Source organism: Mus pahari, chromosome 8 (assembly GCF_900095145.1).
Source record: "Mus pahari chromosome 8, PAHARI_EIJ_v1.1, whole genome shotgun sequence".
NCBI lineage: Eukaryota > Metazoa > Chordata > Mammalia > Rodentia > Muridae > Mus > Mus pahari.
Genome location: NC_034597.1, coordinates 80,354,705 through 80,373,800, shown reverse-complemented (window position 1 = coordinate 80,373,800; position 19,096 = coordinate 80,354,705). Strand labels below are relative to the sequence as shown.

The 19,096-nt window shown below is 35.8% G+C and overlaps 1 pseudogene; it reads left to right on the top strand.

Moving 5' to 3' along the window:
- Positions 1-17,290: 17,290 nt before the first annotated feature.
- LOC115064616 lies at positions 17,291-17,404 on the top strand (annotated as a pseudogene).
- The last annotated feature ends 1,692 nt before the right edge of the window (positions 17,405-19,096 follow it).

Here is a 19,096-nt window from a genome sequence, read left to right as displayed (position 1 = left end):
TTGTATCATAGAAACTTAGTCTCTTTCCAAAAGTTGGCATTTTTTTCTAAGAGTATGGAATATGTTTTGAGGAAATCTTTTGTACAAAACTGTTCATTATTGACCATAAAATAATTTCTACATATTTTTTCATATTGTATGTATATAGCAGAAACCTGGGTTATAGAGACATCTATATTCTGTATATGTATTCAGTAGTGAAAAGGCAACATTATACTGAAGTCACCCAATTACCATGTTGGTTATCATTGAATACCAAGCATAAATAAGTTCATTGGAAATGAAAACATTCTGCAAGCTATATCTAGAATTATCTTGGGTGTTACCAGTCAAGATTTTTCAGAAAAGAGCTTCCTGAGTTCTCTAGAGACTGAAATTCATAAATAAGAGATATCTTTATAAGGGTCCAAATGAATTTCATATACATTCAGGATTAAGTATTTTCTATTACTACCACATGCTGTTGATTAACATAACATAAACCAATGTGCAATTTATGTAGTGTTTTGTGCAATAATTGCCTGTGATTATTCTTGCATTGCATTTACATCTCACAATATTCCTTAGTGGTCTTGCAAATAATTTTGAAAATAAGAGATTAATAAAAATTCAGGTTGGATTATTTTCAATATCAATGCTTAAAATTTCAGATTGCAAATTTAAAGTCTCACTAACTACTTTGTTAAAAATTATGTTATACAAAATGAACAATATATTTTGAACATCTTGTCATGAATAAAATTAACTTATAATTATCTAATCTAAGGATTTCTAAAGAACATGATAAATGTCTTTTATGCTTTTATTGTGAACATTAAAACAAAATTGACATGAAAATTTCTGTGTTGAGCAGAGGTATCTTAAATTCTGAGTAAGTTAGTGATATAATTCTACTCTCATTTACTGAAAAAATGGGGAGCATTTTGCTTTCACATTGCAACAGGAAAACATTGTTTAGCTCTATTCTTGAAATTGCATACATAGAACAAAAACTGTTTCATATATTGTTTCTGAAGTTCTATAGAATTATAACATGTAGATAAAATATAATATTCTTATTAGTGCATGACTTAATGAAATTTAAATCTATAATATATTTCTATGTCCAAACAAAAATATGAAGTAAACATTCAAACAAAAACTGTGATGGTCATGATTGTTCTAATTTTCCATGTATATTTTCCATGGAAGCTATCTTGAAATGATATCTAATATTCAGATGAAAAATTAAAAGAAAACTTAAAAGTCTATTCTAACCCCAGCCAGGCTCATACATAGTTTGTGCCTGCGCCTGTGTGGAGATCACAGGTTGACATGGTGATAGCAGTTCTCTATTATCTCTCTAACTTATTTTCTTTGAGAAATAGTCTGTGACTAAATACAAAGTTTGATTTTTAAGCCCAGTTTTAATGTTGGCTAGCAGTGAATATATGGGATCACTTGAGTTTGCCTCTTATTGATAGAGATATGCACCAAAATCCTAACTTTATTTTTATGTGGGTACTAAGGATCAGACATAGGATATCATGTTTATACAGCCAGTAATTTAACATCTCCTAAGCTCTACAATCTATAATGTGCTCTTCCATATGAATCTTATTAAATGATTTTCTTTTCATTTATCAACATAATACTTTTATTGATTTGGAAATGTCACATAATGTACTCTGGTTATATACACTTCCCAGTCTTCCCAGGGCTACTCTTCCAGTCCTCTTGTGACCTCTCTCAAAACAAAAGAAGAAGGAGAAAAAAAAGAGGAGGAGGAGGTAAAGAAGAAGAAGAGGAAGAAAGAAGAAGAAGAAGAAGAAGAAGAAGAAGAAGAAGAAGAAGAAGAAGAAGAAGAAGAAGAAGAAGAAGAAGAAGAAGAAGAGGAGGAGGAGGAGGAGGAGGAGGAGGAGGATAAATACTTAGTTTAATTTGTGTTACCCACATACTCACTGAAGAAGGGTCAAACTCCCAGTAGCCAGTCCTTATATAAAAAGTGAGTTATTCTTTATCTCCGCATTGCCAGAAGATAACAACTATAAAGAGATAAATTTCAGTATCCCTACCATAAATTTTAAATATTCTCTTCAACACTTTACTGTCTAGATTATTTATTTTGAGTAGCAGGGTGAGAGGTGGAGAATGTTGTCACAGATGCATACTATATCTCTTATGACTATGAGTCTGCCATCACTAATAGCACTTGTAGTAGATTATAAATGTCTGAGTCTATCAATTGTTTCCTAGTTTTTAACAATTTTATACTATTTCTCAAAGTCTTTAATTGTTGTTTCTCAAATGAGATCTTGCTTCACCTTTCCTGCAGATGTTCATGTTTTATGCCCTCCTATAACAGAATTTTTCTTCACCTTAGTTGTAGTAACTAGTTAAGACCCTGACACAGAAAAAAATTTCATCCAGACATATTTGCAACCTCCATAAATGTTTACTTATAATAGATGTACAGTAAATGCCTACTAATTTGTATTGCAAATTAAGACCCTGAATCTCCGGAAAGACTCCTGCAAAACAAGTACATTGTAATTACTCCAATACATCAACATTTTAGCTGCATGAAATAGAAAGACTTAGTAACACAGGGATATACAAGCATGTATTCATAAATAAATTAATGAATAAACAAATCATAATTGTGTTTTATTCATTGCATTAATGTAAAACTATAATATAAAATGTATTAGTGATATATTGCAACAGTGGTACTTCTGTATAAAATGAGTTTTTCAAACTAAAGACTACTGAGAATTTGTTCTGGATAAATCTTTGTGTTTGCAGGATCCTGTACATTTAAGGGTGTTCAGCAGTTTAGGGCTGTCATACCTTTCACGTTGTGACAATCAAAATATCTTAAACTTAAATATTGCAAAATATCCTCAGGGGGTGGGGCAAAATTGCTTCTGCTTGAAAATCACTGAACTGAGAAACAGAACCATTGATCAATTCACTGTCTTGAAGCTAAGACATTTGACCACATAAATTTTCATTGAGCTTATGAAATGAACAAAATAATTTTTAATCAAAGGAGAGTCAAAAGAAAAAGGGAAATGGGGCTGTCCTTATTTAAAATCAAACAGATCGCAGGAAGTATAAAGTTCATAAATATGAAAAGTATGAATCATATCGTAAGCTATTGCGTGGGAGGCTCCTAAAGCAGGAAGGTAAACAACTCAAAATACATTCAGGAAGTCCGTAAAACTGACCAGATTCACTACCCCCAACCCTACCCATCACTACTCCTACAGAGTAAGCAGTAAAAGCTGAGGGTCCCTCTGAGAATAGAAGAACAGAGCTACAAAGACTAAGAAAAGCTAAACTGCAAAGAGGATGCCAACAACACAAGCTGCCACAAAGGCTGAGACAAAATGAGCTTCCTGGAAGTAGTAGAATCCCCCTGAGTTTCCTTGGAAGAGTTTTTTTGTTTTGTTTTGTTTTGTTTTTTTTATTATTAGATATTTTCTTTATTTACATTTCAAATGCTATCCCGAAAGTTTCCTATACCCTCTCCCCCCCCCGCCCCTGCTCCCCTACCCACCTACTCCCACTTCTTGGAAGAGTTTTAAACAAACCAAGGCACCTTGAAAGGACATTCTCCAATCTGTTGAGCCAACTAGAGCTATTCAGTGTCCTCCAGGTTCCCAACTCTATGAGCTGTCACCCATATATGGTTGTGGACTTAGAAATGTATTTGTCTTTGAGTCAGCTTCTGTGTGTAACTCCTCATTCACAGTCCTGTAAATAACACACAACGACTCCTACATCTGTACTTTAGTGGCATCTTTACTTGCTTCGTCATGGATTGTCTATCTGGGGATAGATATTTGTGCTGTGTCTCCCTAGAATTTTTTTTTGTTTGTTTTTTGGGGTTTTTTTGTTTGTTTGATTGATTGATTTGTGTTTTGACTTGTTTTGTTTTGTTTTGTTTTGTTTTTGAGACAGGGTTTCTCTGTATAGCCCTGGCTGTCCTGAAACTCACTTTGTAGACCAGGCTGGCCTCAAACTCAGAAATCTGCCTGCCTCTGCCACCATCGCCTGGCTAGAAAATTTTTTATTACACAAAACCTATCTTTGAGATTCTCTGGAGCTCCAGGAGACTGGGCCACCAACCAAAGAGTGCACTTGGAGGGACCCTTGACTCCAGCAGCATATGTGGCAGAAGACCGCCTTGTTGGACATCAATTTGAGGAGAGCCCCTTAGACCTGAGTGTGCTCGATGCCCCAGTTTAGGGAATACCAAGGCAGGAACACAGGGGTGGGTGGGGAAGCACCCTCATAGAAGCAAGGGGAGGGGGATGGGATAGGGGGTTACAAAGGGGTGACCTAGAAAGGGGAAAACCTGTAAAATGTTAATAGAAATAATATCAAATTAAAAAAAAAGGAACATGCCAGAAAAGTTTGGAATATTACTGGTAGCAGAAAGCAGTTTCACCTGTAAATTCTTGTGAGGAAAATATTGACTAGTTGTATGTATGAATATTTGATACAGGAATTTCTGTAACCACAGAAAAATAGATTAAACTGACATTCTAAAAATAATGTATTTTATTATGTTAATAAAGTTTATTAATTTATTTGATATTCTTTCACTTAGTTATAAGGCTCCAAATGTAAAGGAGTTAGGTAGGGACTCAATGAGTACATTGAAGTATGTCAAGGACAAAAAGGATTTGCTATATTTCTAGAATCTATTCAGTAAATAAGGAAAGAGAAATTCATGGGATAATAGTTTACTTATTAACAGATATGATTCCATAGATAGCTTTTATCCAACATCCTGAATTAAAACTCTAGAAGTAAATTAATTATTTTTGCATGAAGTCCTTTAAAAAAAGAACTCTATTTTAATAAACTTCACAATCATTTATTCTTTAGCTTTTATTTCTAGATTAAATTAGACATATTTTATTCGTTTATTCCTAGTGCTGTTTAAAAGAAGGAAAAATGTATAATATTATTATGGTTCTCTTGACCCAACACAGATAAATAAATACTTGTTTTTGGAGAATACACAAGTTTGAGTAATGATCAAGGAAAGTTTCCGACTCAGAGAGAAAGGAAATTAAGATATTTAAGGAATGAAAAAATTAGGAACTGACAGGAATCACCCTAATTAGACTTTATCTATAGTGATAAAGACAGACCATTCTGTTGCTGGGAGCCTAGGAACAGCTGAAAACAAATCAGTGGTGATCAGGGAAGACACAAAAGATAGTTTGCTGACATGATCACAGTTCTCTACTTAGTCCATGTTTAGATCCCTCATCAAAGCAACACTATAGCCCTGATGGTTCTGGCGGCTCTAACATCTTTACCTGCTATAAAAGTTATAAAAATTTAATGTAGAGAAGAAGATGCATTATGAACTGGGGACATAAAATATCATATGAAGTGAAATTCTACCTGAAAATTTGGCAAGTCTTTCAACAGGTGAACAATATCCAAATACAGGAAGACTTACAGACTCAAGCTCTCAATACCAAATTGTCAGACATGAAAACATATAAATAATTAATATTATATATAGTGAATATGTTTAAGAATATCTGTATAAACATATACAGATATACATTTAATATAGTCAATAATAAAGGATAATGGAGGGTTTGGAGGGAGAAAAGAGAAGGACAAGAAGCTATGGAAGAGACCCCAAATATTCCCATATACTATATTTTCTCTTTCAAATGCTTTAAAACATGCAATTGTTGTTATATGGATATATTTATATGTTTATACATATGTATTTATACACATAACCTGCCTAGTTCATGTGATATTACTTGTTAATATGTTTTCATGACAGACCGTTTGGTACTGAGTTTTTAACTGATGAGCTTCTCCAAGAGGAAGACTCTTTCTACTCTTCCAGTATTCCTTAGTTTCCTCTATTGCTTTCTGTAGGGTTGAGTCCTCATTGTCTTTTTCTATCCACTTTGGCACATTTATTATTGATTGACTGGTTCAGCTCATTTTTAAAGAGTCATGTTGGTGAAATTTACATTATACCTTTTTATATTAGTAGAAGAAATGGTCTAAGAGCAAACTTTCTTATTCTTTGGGGCTTAGGATCATTCCACCCCTTTTGTACAGAGTTCCCTGAAGTTAGGTTTGAGAATTACTCTTTAAATGTATCAGTTGGAACAGGCCTTCACAACTCTTCATTTTGATTAGTTGAGAATTTTTTTTAATAGTCTCCTTATTTGTAAAAAGAGATTCCTTGATTATAGATGAGTAATAAGTTTATCTATGGGAATAAGTATAAATATTTATAATGTAGTTAAAGGTTATGCTGGTTTTACTAAGTGATCATGGTAGGTTCTTCTCCAAGACCCATGGTGTTCCTAGTCCTTGTTTTCAGTGTCAGGTACAATTGCCCTCTTATTGAACAGGTTTTATATCTTATTAGAGAGATGGTGGCTATCCCCTAAGATATGTCAGCAACTTCTTACCTTAAGGGTTATCATGCCATACTGATGGTTTATGTGGTTCATAGGTATCATAGATAAATAGGATATCAGTTGCTACATTCTTTTGGAATCCTGGTTCTATGAAACTTGGTGTTGAGGAAAAAAAAAAAAGTTCTGATCAATTCTAATTCAGGGCCCTCTAGGCCCTATGACTATAGGACATGGTACATTCAGCAACAGGGACATAACGTCTACCTCCAGAAAGAAACCAAAGTCAATAGCAATAACCTATATATTTGGGAGTGTAGTGAATAACCCTTACAAAAAACTCAGGTGAGGGCATCACATTTCTGGCTTGGGGGCTTTTCTCAGACTGCCTTTGGCTTTTAGAGAAAGTATTTAGTTGTCAAAATTTTTCATTTAAACTGCATATATATATATATATATATATATATATATATATATATATATTGCTTTGTCTTTTAAAAGGGTAAATAGTTAATAGCATTATTCTTTTACTTTTCAGACTTCTTTACTGTCATTTTATCCTAATTCATCCATTTTTTGTAGTTATTTGCCTAAACCTTCCTCATTAGAGACTGCCACCTTTTTTCTCATTTCACTGATTGCATAATTTGTACTGTTAGGCCCTGCTTTACTGTACTGTTTATACCAGCCAAATACTCCAGCAAAAAGCCCCTTTTTAAAAATGTTCTTAGTTTTTAAAGTTACTAAAATATATGTATTCAGATCTGTAAATTTGGAACTACGAGCCTCTAATAAGATATTCTTAGTCCTAAGTAGTTTTCATCATTTTACTGTCAAAATTCACAATTTCATTTTTCTTTATAACCAAATAGTATTCCATAGATTATATGTACAACATTTTTATTGTCTTTTCATCATTTGGATAACATTAAATTACTTCTATTTCCTGCAATTATGTTAATGATCATAGCAGGTATCTGTGGACAAAGAAGTTGAATTCTTTGAGCATGTTTCAAGAAGTGACACGGCTAGGACATAGGAGTTCCGTTTAATTTCTTTAAAAAGCTCTCCACAATGGTTTCCATAGAGGCTGCACCACTTTGCAGTCTCACAAAAATTAATGATTACTCTCATCCTCACACTTGTTACAGGATTTCTTGTTGGTTAGTTGCTGTTAATGATGATATTTGCTATAATGACTAAAATAACATGAAGTCTCCAAGTTGTTTGATATATATTTCTGTAATTGCTGTGGGCAATGAACATTTTTTAAATAGTGCTTTGCCATTCAGTTTCATTGTTGTTTTGTTGTTGTTGCTGTTGTTGTTGTTGTTTTGGATTTGTTTGTGTTTAAGAACCCTCTTTTAAGAAGTGTGTAGGGATATGGAGTGAAGAGGAAGAGAAACTAGGATGAACACTGTGGAATAGCAGATGATAAAAATCAATGCTACTATATGCATGAACAAGAAAAACAGAATGAACTACCATCATTATATTAAGCAGCATGATTGAATCATTCTAATAAACATTTTAATATTAGAGCTGGGCGTGGTGGCATATGCCTTTAATCCCAGCACTCAGGAGGCAGTGGCAGGCGGGTTTCTGAGTTCGAGGCCAGCCTGGTCTACAAAGTGAGTTCCAGGACCGCCAGAGCGATACAGAGAAACCCTGTCTCAAAAAACCAATATATATATATATATATTTGTGTGTGTGTGTGTGTGTGTGTGTGTGTGTGTGTGTGTGTGTGTGTGTATTGACAAGACAGACAAGAGAACAGCACATAAGCAAAGGCAGGGACTGGGGTATAACAAATGCTTGAATCCACCAGAAGCTAGACAAGGAAATTGAAGATGTTTTCATAGAGCCTTCTGAGAGGGTACTGTCTTTAGAAAATCAGATTTGAGACTTTCATTCCTCAGTGAGAGAAGTCAGTTGTTTTTTGCTGCATTTCTTTATGGTACTAGAGATGAAGTCATGGGCATAAGTACTCTACAAAATATCTGACTACTATTTCCAATTTCTATTTTTTAAGTGAAGTATTTTATATAAGAATTTTATAATGCCAGCAAACACACACACACACACACACACACACACACACACACACACACACACACTGAATGATATGTAGAAGATTTCATAAAATACTTAAGAAATGAATGAACTACTTTTTAAAGGATGTGATTAATGTTGGCTTGAAATAAATCATAAATGTTCTTGAGGAAATGGTAGTATTCTTTTCTTATCTGTAAATAATCAGTAGGATTGGAGAAAAAGAATGAAGTACATATCATATAAGACAGCAAAATTTGTTAAAATGGCAAAGACAATAGTTTAACTTTTCAAGTGTTAAATGACAATAAAGCTAAGTAATAGTTGGATTGGTCAAAAAACAGATTTTTATTTAGGAGTATGGTATTGGGGAAAAGTGAGCACAGAATTGAACTCATTTTTAAGTACAATATGGATAAACAGACACCAAGAGCTAGGATTCCTGGTGAAAATAGGTACAAAGGATGTCACTAAGAAGAAAAGTGTCAGGTGACATGGCTCAGGTGACAAGCATGCTTTCTGAGAAAACTGACTACCTATATTAATCTGTGGGATTCACATAGTGGAAGAATATAGTTCTTTATGATCTGGGAAGAGTTTAACAGGAGGAAACCACAATCAGAATCTAGTTCAAGAAAAACATATACACTTACCAGTTCCTTAAACAGTTAATGTAAGTGGTCACAAAATCCCATCCATGTAAAAAGAGACAAAGTCCTTTATATAACACATTTGTCCTAGAGTCTGATCTTTTTGCTTATTGTGTACACATATATCCAAATATCTGTATATGTGTATATGTATACACATGTGCCCATCATTATGCATATGTGTACTGGACAGTGATCCTCCACAATTCCTCCTTTTCCTTTGTTTATATTGTCTACACTAGCTGCCCAGTGGAAACTATGGTTCTGCCTAGTTCTGACTCACTAGGTATGGTCATTCCAGTTTCCATGTGTTGGTTCTGATGATCTGAGCACAGTCACTTATGCCTTGGTTGCAATAAATTTACCGATGCTGTTCTTTCCAAAGCCACTGTTCTAAATAAAGACTGTAAGAAATAATGTAAAGCTTCTAAACAAAAGGTAAAGTCTCCCTTCCTATTGCCCATTTTTCCCTTGAGAGATTTTGCTTTCACAATTGATCCTTTGGCCATTGTCTTTAGCATTTATTCAGTATGCCTTACCCAAGTTTCTCTATAGCTACTTCCCATTCTCATCCTGTGTCAGGGTGTTTCCTTATTAGTGGTCACTTGGTCTTTGTCTACTTGCATTACCTAAAAATGATCACCTTATAAAAATCCTATCAATATATCTATCCTTCTGTCTGTCTATCTATTCTGTCTGTCTGTCTATCATCTATCTAGTCATGTCCATCTGAGTTATTTTACAAGAGATCACAAAGACCAAGCTGTTGAGTGAATGCCAGAAGGATCATGGTAACATTGCTATCTTAGTCACTAAGCTATTGCTGTGAAGACACAATGGCCAGTCAACTCCTCTAAAAGAAAGGCTTATTAGAGTTTCAGAGTTTTAATTCATTATCATCATGGTGGGGAGCAGGATAACAGGGTACAGAGGGCACAAAGTTCATGAGCTTATAGATAACACTAGAGAAATTAGAGTTGTTAAGCATGCAGCCTTTTCTTGGAATGGAAGAAATTGACACCTGCTTACCCAGAAGGCTAGAGTGGCTGTTATTTAAAAACCTAGTAATCATTGCTATTTTATAAAAAGCCAGGCCTCATCTGAATAACCCCTATCCGCTGCATTGTTTCTCAGTCAATAGAACGCATCCTCATTAAAGAAGTCCCACATACTTAGCAAAAGAATTGGCTATTATGCTTTATACACATACCTTTTTCCACAGACTCTTATTCTGAGAGTTGTTTCTCAGTCAATAGGAACCAATCATGTGGAAGAGGTCACAGGTGCTTTGCAAAGGACTTGCACTTTGTAAAGGAGTTTCAACAAAGTCATGACTTAAACTTTGTTCTGATAATTTTCAGGAGGAACATTTTTTTTTCCCAAAGTTTTACAGTGTTAAATATCTAAAAAAAAAAAAAAAAAAAATAAGCCACTCGTGGTCAAATTGAAGAAGTTTGAACCATCACAAATAAGTCTTGCTGAATTGATTTTTTTTTCTTGGCTTGTGTAATTAGTTTCCCTGTCAAGAGTAGACGTTGCAGAGATACCCCCAGCGGTGCAATGTGTGCTGCAGCAGAATTAACTGAATATATATATATATATATATATATATATATATATATATATATATATTTATTTATTATTTATTATTATTTACTTTATTTTATTTTATTTCTTTACATCCCAAATACTCCCCCCCACACACCCCTGGCAGAGTTCTTCCTCCCATTTTTCCTTTGTCTATGAGAGTAACCCCCATCCCCAGGCATTCTCCCTCCCTGTGACATCAAGACTGTAGGACTAAGTGTATCCTCTCCCACTAACACTAGACAAGGAAGTCCTCTGACACATATGTGCCTGGGGCTTTGTACCAGCCCATGCATGCTCTTTGCTTGGTGGAATACTCTCTGGGAACTCCCAGGGAACCAAGTTAGTTGACACTGTCAGTCTTCCTGTGGCATTGGAATCCCCTTATGTTCTCCTTCAATCCTTCCCACAATTCATTCATATGGGTACCTACCTCAGTACAATGCACTGCTGTTTTGAGTATCTGCATTGGTCTCAGTCAGCTGCTGGCAGAGCCTCTCAGGAGAAGCTAGGCTCCTGTCTGAAAGCATAGCATAGCATCAGTAATACTGTCAGTGTTTGGTGCTTGCCCATCGGATGGACCCCAAGTTGGGCTGGTCATTGATCTGCCATTCGTTCAGTCTCTACTCCACTTTTATTCCAGTATTTCATTTAGACAGGAAAAATTTTGTGTTCAAAGCTTTGAATGTGGGTTGATGTCTACATTCCTTTGGTGAGGGCCCTGTCTAACTACTAAGGTGGTATCTTCAGGTTCCATACCCCCACAGTTAGACATTTCAACTAGGGTCGCCCACATTACGTCCTGGGAGTCTACCCCATCCCAGGTCTCTGCGTCTTTCTAGAAGTTTCTCTCCACATAAGGCAGCTGCATATTTCCGTTCATTCCCCTGGCTCTCTGGGCTTCTAGCACCTGTCTCCTACCATACCTCATCGTGTCCCCTTTCTCTGCCTCTCTCTTCCCTCTCCCATCCAGGTCCCTCCATCCCCATGCCTCCCATATTATTTTGTTCCCACTTCTAAGTGGGATTGAAACATCCTCCAATCAGAATGGCTAAGATAAAAAAATATATACTCAAGAAACAGCACAGGCTGGCAAGGATGAGGGAACGGAAAACTCCTCCATAACTGGTGGGATTGCAAACTGGTTCAACCTCTCTGGAAATCAATCTGGTGGTTTCTCAGAAAGTTGGAAATAGAGATGATTATAAGAACCAGTAACCAGTAAGAATGCAGAGTTGTGAAGCTCAGTTCCAATGGATGCATCCTTTGTGTTTTAATTGTAGTCTAAAAACAGATGCCCAACAATAGTTATGTGCTTCTGCTAGTCAAGTCTAGACTCTCCATCCCCCCTCCCAAAAATTGCAAACAAAACTAGTAGAACTAGTTGAGTATCTTTTATTTCAAATGTAAATTTATAAAACTTTAGAACAAGCATTTCAAACCATTATAATAGTACTTACATGAACTTTAGATATAAACAGATGATGCATTTTGATGGAGATAAAATATATGCATAATTAAGTAGTTGGTTAATCTTTGGTTTCTTTAGAACCCATTTTAGTCCTAGTTTTGAATTTTTGTCATGAAATGCTGTTATGGCTAGGCAGGACAAGTTAGTTTCATGTGATTACTTCTGTTTTTAGAGCATGGCCTTCTTACAGAGTGATCTCACAGGATTGAGTGATTTGGTTTACAAAGTGCTGTTTCTGGATTCCACACATTCTTTAACAGGTTTAGAACAATAACTGGAAACTGTCATGTTAGTATCATCTTGTATTGAATACCTGTGAAGAGAATAGATATTCTCTGAAGTTCTAGAAAATCCCTGACTGGAGAACAGAAATTCTTAAATGACTTCTTTGTAACTGTCACATTTGGCTGTATGCCTTTGTCATCTGTTTTATTATTATTAAATAATGCAGTTAACATGCACACAGAAATTTTAACTTATATTCTACTATACACCAAATGTGTGTGTATATATATATATATATATATATATATATATATATATATACACACACACACACACACACACACACACACATATATATATATATATATATGTCAGAGAAATAGAATTAGGAGCAAATAACTTTTCCAGTTATGAAATCATGCTAGTTCTATATCTCGCACAATTAAGTAACTTTATTTTTCAAAATTTGCAAACTTCTAAGGTACCATTTTAGAGTTTTCCTCAGTACAAAAACTGAGTAAAATTTTCTTTTGTAACAAAATATGAGAGAGTCTTTGAACCCATACTCTCTTCTTCCCATTAGACTGTCTTCCTGTGGATCTAGGCAGTTTTATAGAAAACATAAGAGGGCTATAAACAGAGGAACAAGTAAAAAGTCCATTGCCTCATGGTAACACTGTCAGGAAATCCATTTTATCCCAACATTGCTATTTCATAATTTCTTTGTAACACATTAAAAGGAACCAAGAAGTTGAGCACCAAGTAATGTCTTTGTAAACATTTTTTTTTTTTTTTTAGATTATAGGGGGGATAATATGTTGCGTCTCATTTTTGTTGTTGCTGTTGTTGTTGTTGTTGTTGTTGTTGTTGTTGTTGTTGTTGTTTTATTTAATCACAAAACTGGTAACACAGTATTGAAGAACAAAATTTGAGATGGCATATAAGTTAAAATTAAAAATGATCCTATTTTCTCCCATGGATATATGGGAAAAAAATGCATGCTATAAAAACAAGAGAATTGGGACTTCTCTTTGTTAATGGGACATGTTTAACACCCTAATTTTAAATGTGATTGAAAAGAAAAAAATCACAAATTCATTAATTCAAATCATTGATACAAACGAAGACAAGGGGAACTTCCTACATGTGCCAAAGAATGGATAGGCAAGAAAGGGGAGAAGCCCAGAAAGACCTGTCTTTCAAACTTCTTGTAAGAAACTTATATGTTCAATATTTATAATGTCATACTTCAAGGGTGTAAGACAGAAACCCACTGTAATTATAGGTTTCAAGAATAATAGCTAGCTGTCTTTTTTATATCATCTAAAGTGAATTTCTAATTCTCTTGACCTTATCTGCAGCAGCTGATTACAAAGGGGAGGTAAAGTGTCAGAAATGTCTTGCTTATGAAGCCTCTCTAATCCCCTTTAGTTTCAAGAGTTATTCAAGCCAAATAAAGTTGAGAAGTTGGGGATGTACCTCCATGCTTGGTGACTGTAATAGCCATAAGACTCCTTATCATCTAAGGAGAGTCCTAGATTCTTGACTTTCTTATAAAAAAAAAAAAAGTATTTCAGAATGAGGTGGTATGAAGTAAGGCTAGCATTTATTATGAAAGATTAAATGATCATGAAATATCTGCATTAAGAGTAAGAAGTTTAAGAAAAGGAGAGTATGCATTTAAGAAATAGATATGAGCTGGGTGGTGGTGGCACACACCTTTAATCCCAGCACTTGGGAGACAGAGGTGGATTTCTGAGTTCGTGGCCAGCCTGGTCTACAAAGTGAAGTCCAGGACAGCCAGGGCTTTACAGAGAAACCCTGTCTCAAAAAACAAAAGAAAAAAGAAAAGAAAAGAAAAGAAAGAAAGAAAGAAAGAAAGAAAGAAAGAACAAAAGAAAGAAATAGATATGAATTTCTAAAGAAAATAATGCCCATATTTCACAATAATCACTAACTACACAATTTTTGTAGTTTCAGAAATTATAATGTTTAAAGACTTTATAATGATTTGAAAAAATTCTAGGTGCATTGTAGGCAAGTACAGACTTGTAAGATAAAACCATAAGTTCAAAAGGATACAAAGAATTCTTGTTGACCCCCCTTCCCAGTTTCCACTCCAAAATCTCCCTCTCCTCCCCCCTCTTCCCCTGCTTCTATGAGAGTGCACCCGCACCCACACACCTACTTCTGCCTCACTACCTGGCATTCCCCTACACTGGGGCATTGAGCCTTCATAGGATCAAAGGCCTCTCCTCCCGTTGATCCCAGACAAGACCATCCTTTGCTACATATGCAGCTGGAGCCATGGGTCCCTCCATGTGTGCTCCTTGGTTGGTGGTTTAGTCCCTGGAAGCTCTGGGGGGGGGGGGGAGAGTCTGGTTGGTTGATATTGTTGTTCTTCCTATGTGGTTGTAAGCTGGGAATGGAGAATAACATTTGAAATGTAGATAAATAAAAATAACCAATAAAAAAGATTTAAAAAAGACAACAAAAATTGTGCAAGAATGTTAGCAGTTAAGTTTTTATAGTTGCCCAAACAGGGACTATTATGACAACCTTCAATGAGTGGGGGAATCAACAAACTAGACATCATAGGTGAAATATTACTCTGATAAAAATGAAAAGACAATCAGGAGCTTGATATCAATATTGAAAAGTGAAAATATTCCGTCTGAATAATCAACATATTCCGTGCTTCCAACCATTAGACACTGTGGGAAAGGCATCTTATAGAGTGAATAAAGGATCAGTGATGGCCGTAGAGAGAGATGAGGCATAAGGAATCAGAAACCAATGGTATTACAATAGTGGATTAATTATGTTATGTTTTTAGAACCCATGGAAATGTACACAGAGAAGAGCACCTACCCATACAAACTATGAACTTCAGGTAACAACAATCAATCAAACATATTCATCAGTTGTGACAATTGGACCATACAAATGGTAGATGACCAGAATGAGGGACACAGGGAAATCTCCATACTCTGTTAAACTTTTCTACAAACCTAAAACTGCTTTAAAAATAAATATGCAAGTCAAGCAAAGTAAGAATCCTTGTTGAACTAAGATAAAATTAATTTGAGAGCAGGCTCATTCTCTACGTGCTAGTGAAAAAGTTCAGAGTTCTGTTGGTGAGATTCTAGGAAATGTAATTCAACTGTTTCCATCTTGAAAAGGACTTAATTGAAACTCAAATGGCATAAATATTGTGTATTTAGACATAATTAATGTTTTAACATTATTATATTAATTATAATTTTGTAGAAAGAACATTGTATGTTTGTGGGCAGTCTTCAGGAACATTTCTGTTAGTTTTTGAAAATTCTCCCTTCTCAGATGGTGACTGGCTGCAATAAGACTGAAGTATGAAGGGCTCTTCTCTGTTCCCAAGTACCCTTAATATTCAGATTACTTTCCATCTTGCCTCAGAACTATACTTTCAGATATCCTTCTCTGGGCCTCAGTGATTTCAATATTCCTCTTGTGTTTTCCTTCTTAACCTGTCTTTGTTATAAAAATATTTTGCGACTGAGAACTATGAATATGTCCCTATTTTTTTTTCTTTTTAATTTAGTAACCTTGCATAAAGTAGATTTTTTTTTTCTTTTAGGCCAGGGTATTAATCCTAGACTTCATGGATGTCAGGAAAATAATATCTCATGAGGTAATATCATCAATCAGTATAAATTAAAATTTAAAATGGAATGAGATTTGGGATATATATATATATATATATATATATATATATATATATATATGTACTTGAGTATGAGTAGAAATTGGCAAATAACAGGAGCATCACACATGAATGGCAAGTCCTTTAGCAGAGTTTCACTTCCTGTTTGGATGAATCCGTATTTAGATGATATGACGCAGAAAATCATCTGTACTTACTAAGAGAATAAATCGATGGTATAAATGAAATGCTTGACAAGCACCCAAATGATGTTATAATGTATAACAGAAAAGACTAAGGGTTAAGCTGGATTCCTGCTTTTAAAGATTAAAATTGAGCCATTTTATGTGAGATAGAAGTCAATTTCAACGACTTGTGCAATTTTTTTTTCTGAAATATAAACAAAATGTAACTTTACTTTTCCCATATCTGTTTTAATTCCTTATTTAGGTGACAGAGACCAACAAAGTACCTAAATAATGCTCTGCTGTTAACTTCCTTTAATATGCCAAATCGGTTTAATTACAGTTTCTATAAATAATCTATGCAAAGTACTTCCCGATCTGAATGCACTTTTCCTTCTCTGTGTGGCAAATTTTAATACTTAAAAGCATTAGAACAGATGTTAGGTGCCTGCTAAACTTGTTTTCAGTTTTCTTTTATTTATATGTTAATGAGAATTTAATTACTTCATGAATACTTAAACAACCTGAGGGTGCCTGATATCATTAGCTTGAACATGACAAGCACCTCAAGTGACCACATGGGAAGACAAAAATTGCTTTTAGTTTACTTGAAGACAGAAAGATGAATTCATTTCACCCCCTGCTATGTTTTACCTGACACACAGAACTGGAAAAGCACAGATTCAATCTTGCTTCAACATGGGTGAAAAAAAATTTCAGCAAAGCACTCAGAAGCATAAATTCTTCCTATTTGGTTTTGCTTCAATGTCTTTTAATAACTACTCAAGCTACATTCTGCTTTAAAATCTTATTTCACTAGAAAGTGTTCTGTTGAAATAAGTCAGTCTTTTTTAATGGACTATAGCAATAAACTTTTTAAACACTATTTATGATTTTGAAGTGCTTCTCCATTTGGGCACAGTTGAAAGAGTTAACTTGGACAGACTGCAGGGAAGATGTAGCTATAATAACATTTGTAAATCTTCTCATGCAAGTTTTGATAACATACTGAAAAGGTAAATTTAGTACTGTTAATTAGTTGTGCCTAGAGGCCTTGCATGTGTGGCTCCTGTGTCATGGCAGAGAGGAGAGAGTTTATGTCTATGCCCAGTCTTCTGACCTATGAACATGTGAATGATTAGTAGCCTAACACTCCCTGAAAAAAATGAGAAAGCCAGAGATGACCACCAACCCAACGCCATGCAGGATTGCACAGGGTCCCAGGAAGCAAGCTGGAGGCTACAAGAACCCAACCTGGGATTTGGGGCCTCCAGCTAGAGTGAGTCTGAGACAGAGGACTATAGCACGGGGACACATAGGCAGGCAGGGTGAGGAACAAGACCAGGATGACCACCATTCTGACACTATGAGACCCAGAGAAGGATGTAGCCTGAGACCACCACTAGTCTTGCCCCTTGCAGGCCTGAGGACATATCATGTTCAAGACGACCCCTGCCTGGTGATATAATGCACAGGAAGGGTATAGGACTCCTAAGACCACTCCTGAAATGACCACATCTATGCAGAGACTTCAGGAATTACTAAGAGGTGCAAGTAAGTGGTAGAGAGTTGGAGAAGAAAGAGAAAAAGAAGGATGTGGGCACAATGAAGAGAGGCAGAATTGGAGACTCAATAGTACTGTGGAACAGACTGATCTCAGCATCCTGTGATGTCCCCTTTCCACTGTAAGGTTCTGGCTTGTGCTGCCACCAGAAGTCACATCTGGTTCTGTGGCTTTCCAGCAGCAGGGGCTTGGTACCACCAAAGGCCAGGTCTGGGCTGTCTCTGGGGCATGTTGATGTCTGAGGGTTGTGCAGAACTGGTCCCACTCCTTACCGGGATATTTTAGGAGAGTCAGACCTAGGGCATAAAAGCAAGAGAGCTGGCGCCACCCCTAGCCAGTTAAGGTACTCAGGAGAAAGGGACCATAGGACCCTGAGGGAATGACAGTAGGAGAGCTGGCTTTGCCACTTGTCTCCTGTGCTGTGACATGAATGGAGAAAAACCCTTCTCCCTTCCTACCCCACCCCTCACCTCTGGAAGCAGGTGGGAGACCTGAAAGCAAGAAAGCTGACCATGTTCTCATAAGCTGCAGCACGAAATTTGGAGAGAAGCCCTCCACCTGTTCTGGGCCACGTAATAGAGCAAACTCTAGTGGCAATAAGAGTATATCTGAGAGGAAGTCCTAGGAAGGTTCCTAGACTTATAGTACAGCAGAAGTCAGGGACATTGTACTGGAAAACTCATTTCAATGAATATTTGCAAACAAAGAAAGGTGTCTACTGTGGGCCACTGTGGAACACATGACAACTTCCACTATTTTTTTTTTTTTTTCTGCTGTAGGGAATGTTGCAAGGATGGAGGGTAGGTATGATGGGATGAGGATATGAGTAGGACTGGGGTGTAGGATGCGAAAGTCACAAAGAATCCACAAAAAATTTAAAAATTTGCTAATTAGTTTCGAGATACAGTTTTACATATGCAAATAAGGATTGCTGGTGTTCAAACACTGTCACCACAAAAATGTGGCATTTTTTCTCATGCTGAGTGATTTTATTTTAATTAAATTAAGAGGTTATAAAAACAGACTCAATGTCATCAGTGGTTAACCTTTCTTGCTCCTCTGTCTCCAAGTGCAAGGACCAGCGACTTTAGAGCCTTATTTGCATCAGGAGCAGACTTCACCCTCTACCCTCACTCATAAATATCATGATTTATTTCAGAAGATAAATACTAAAGAATACAAATACACCTCTGTAGCTTCCAGTCCAGTGTGGGGGTCCATTGTTTGAGCTCATTTTCATTTCAGAAGAGACTGTTTCCAAAACCCTTCCCTCCCTCAGACT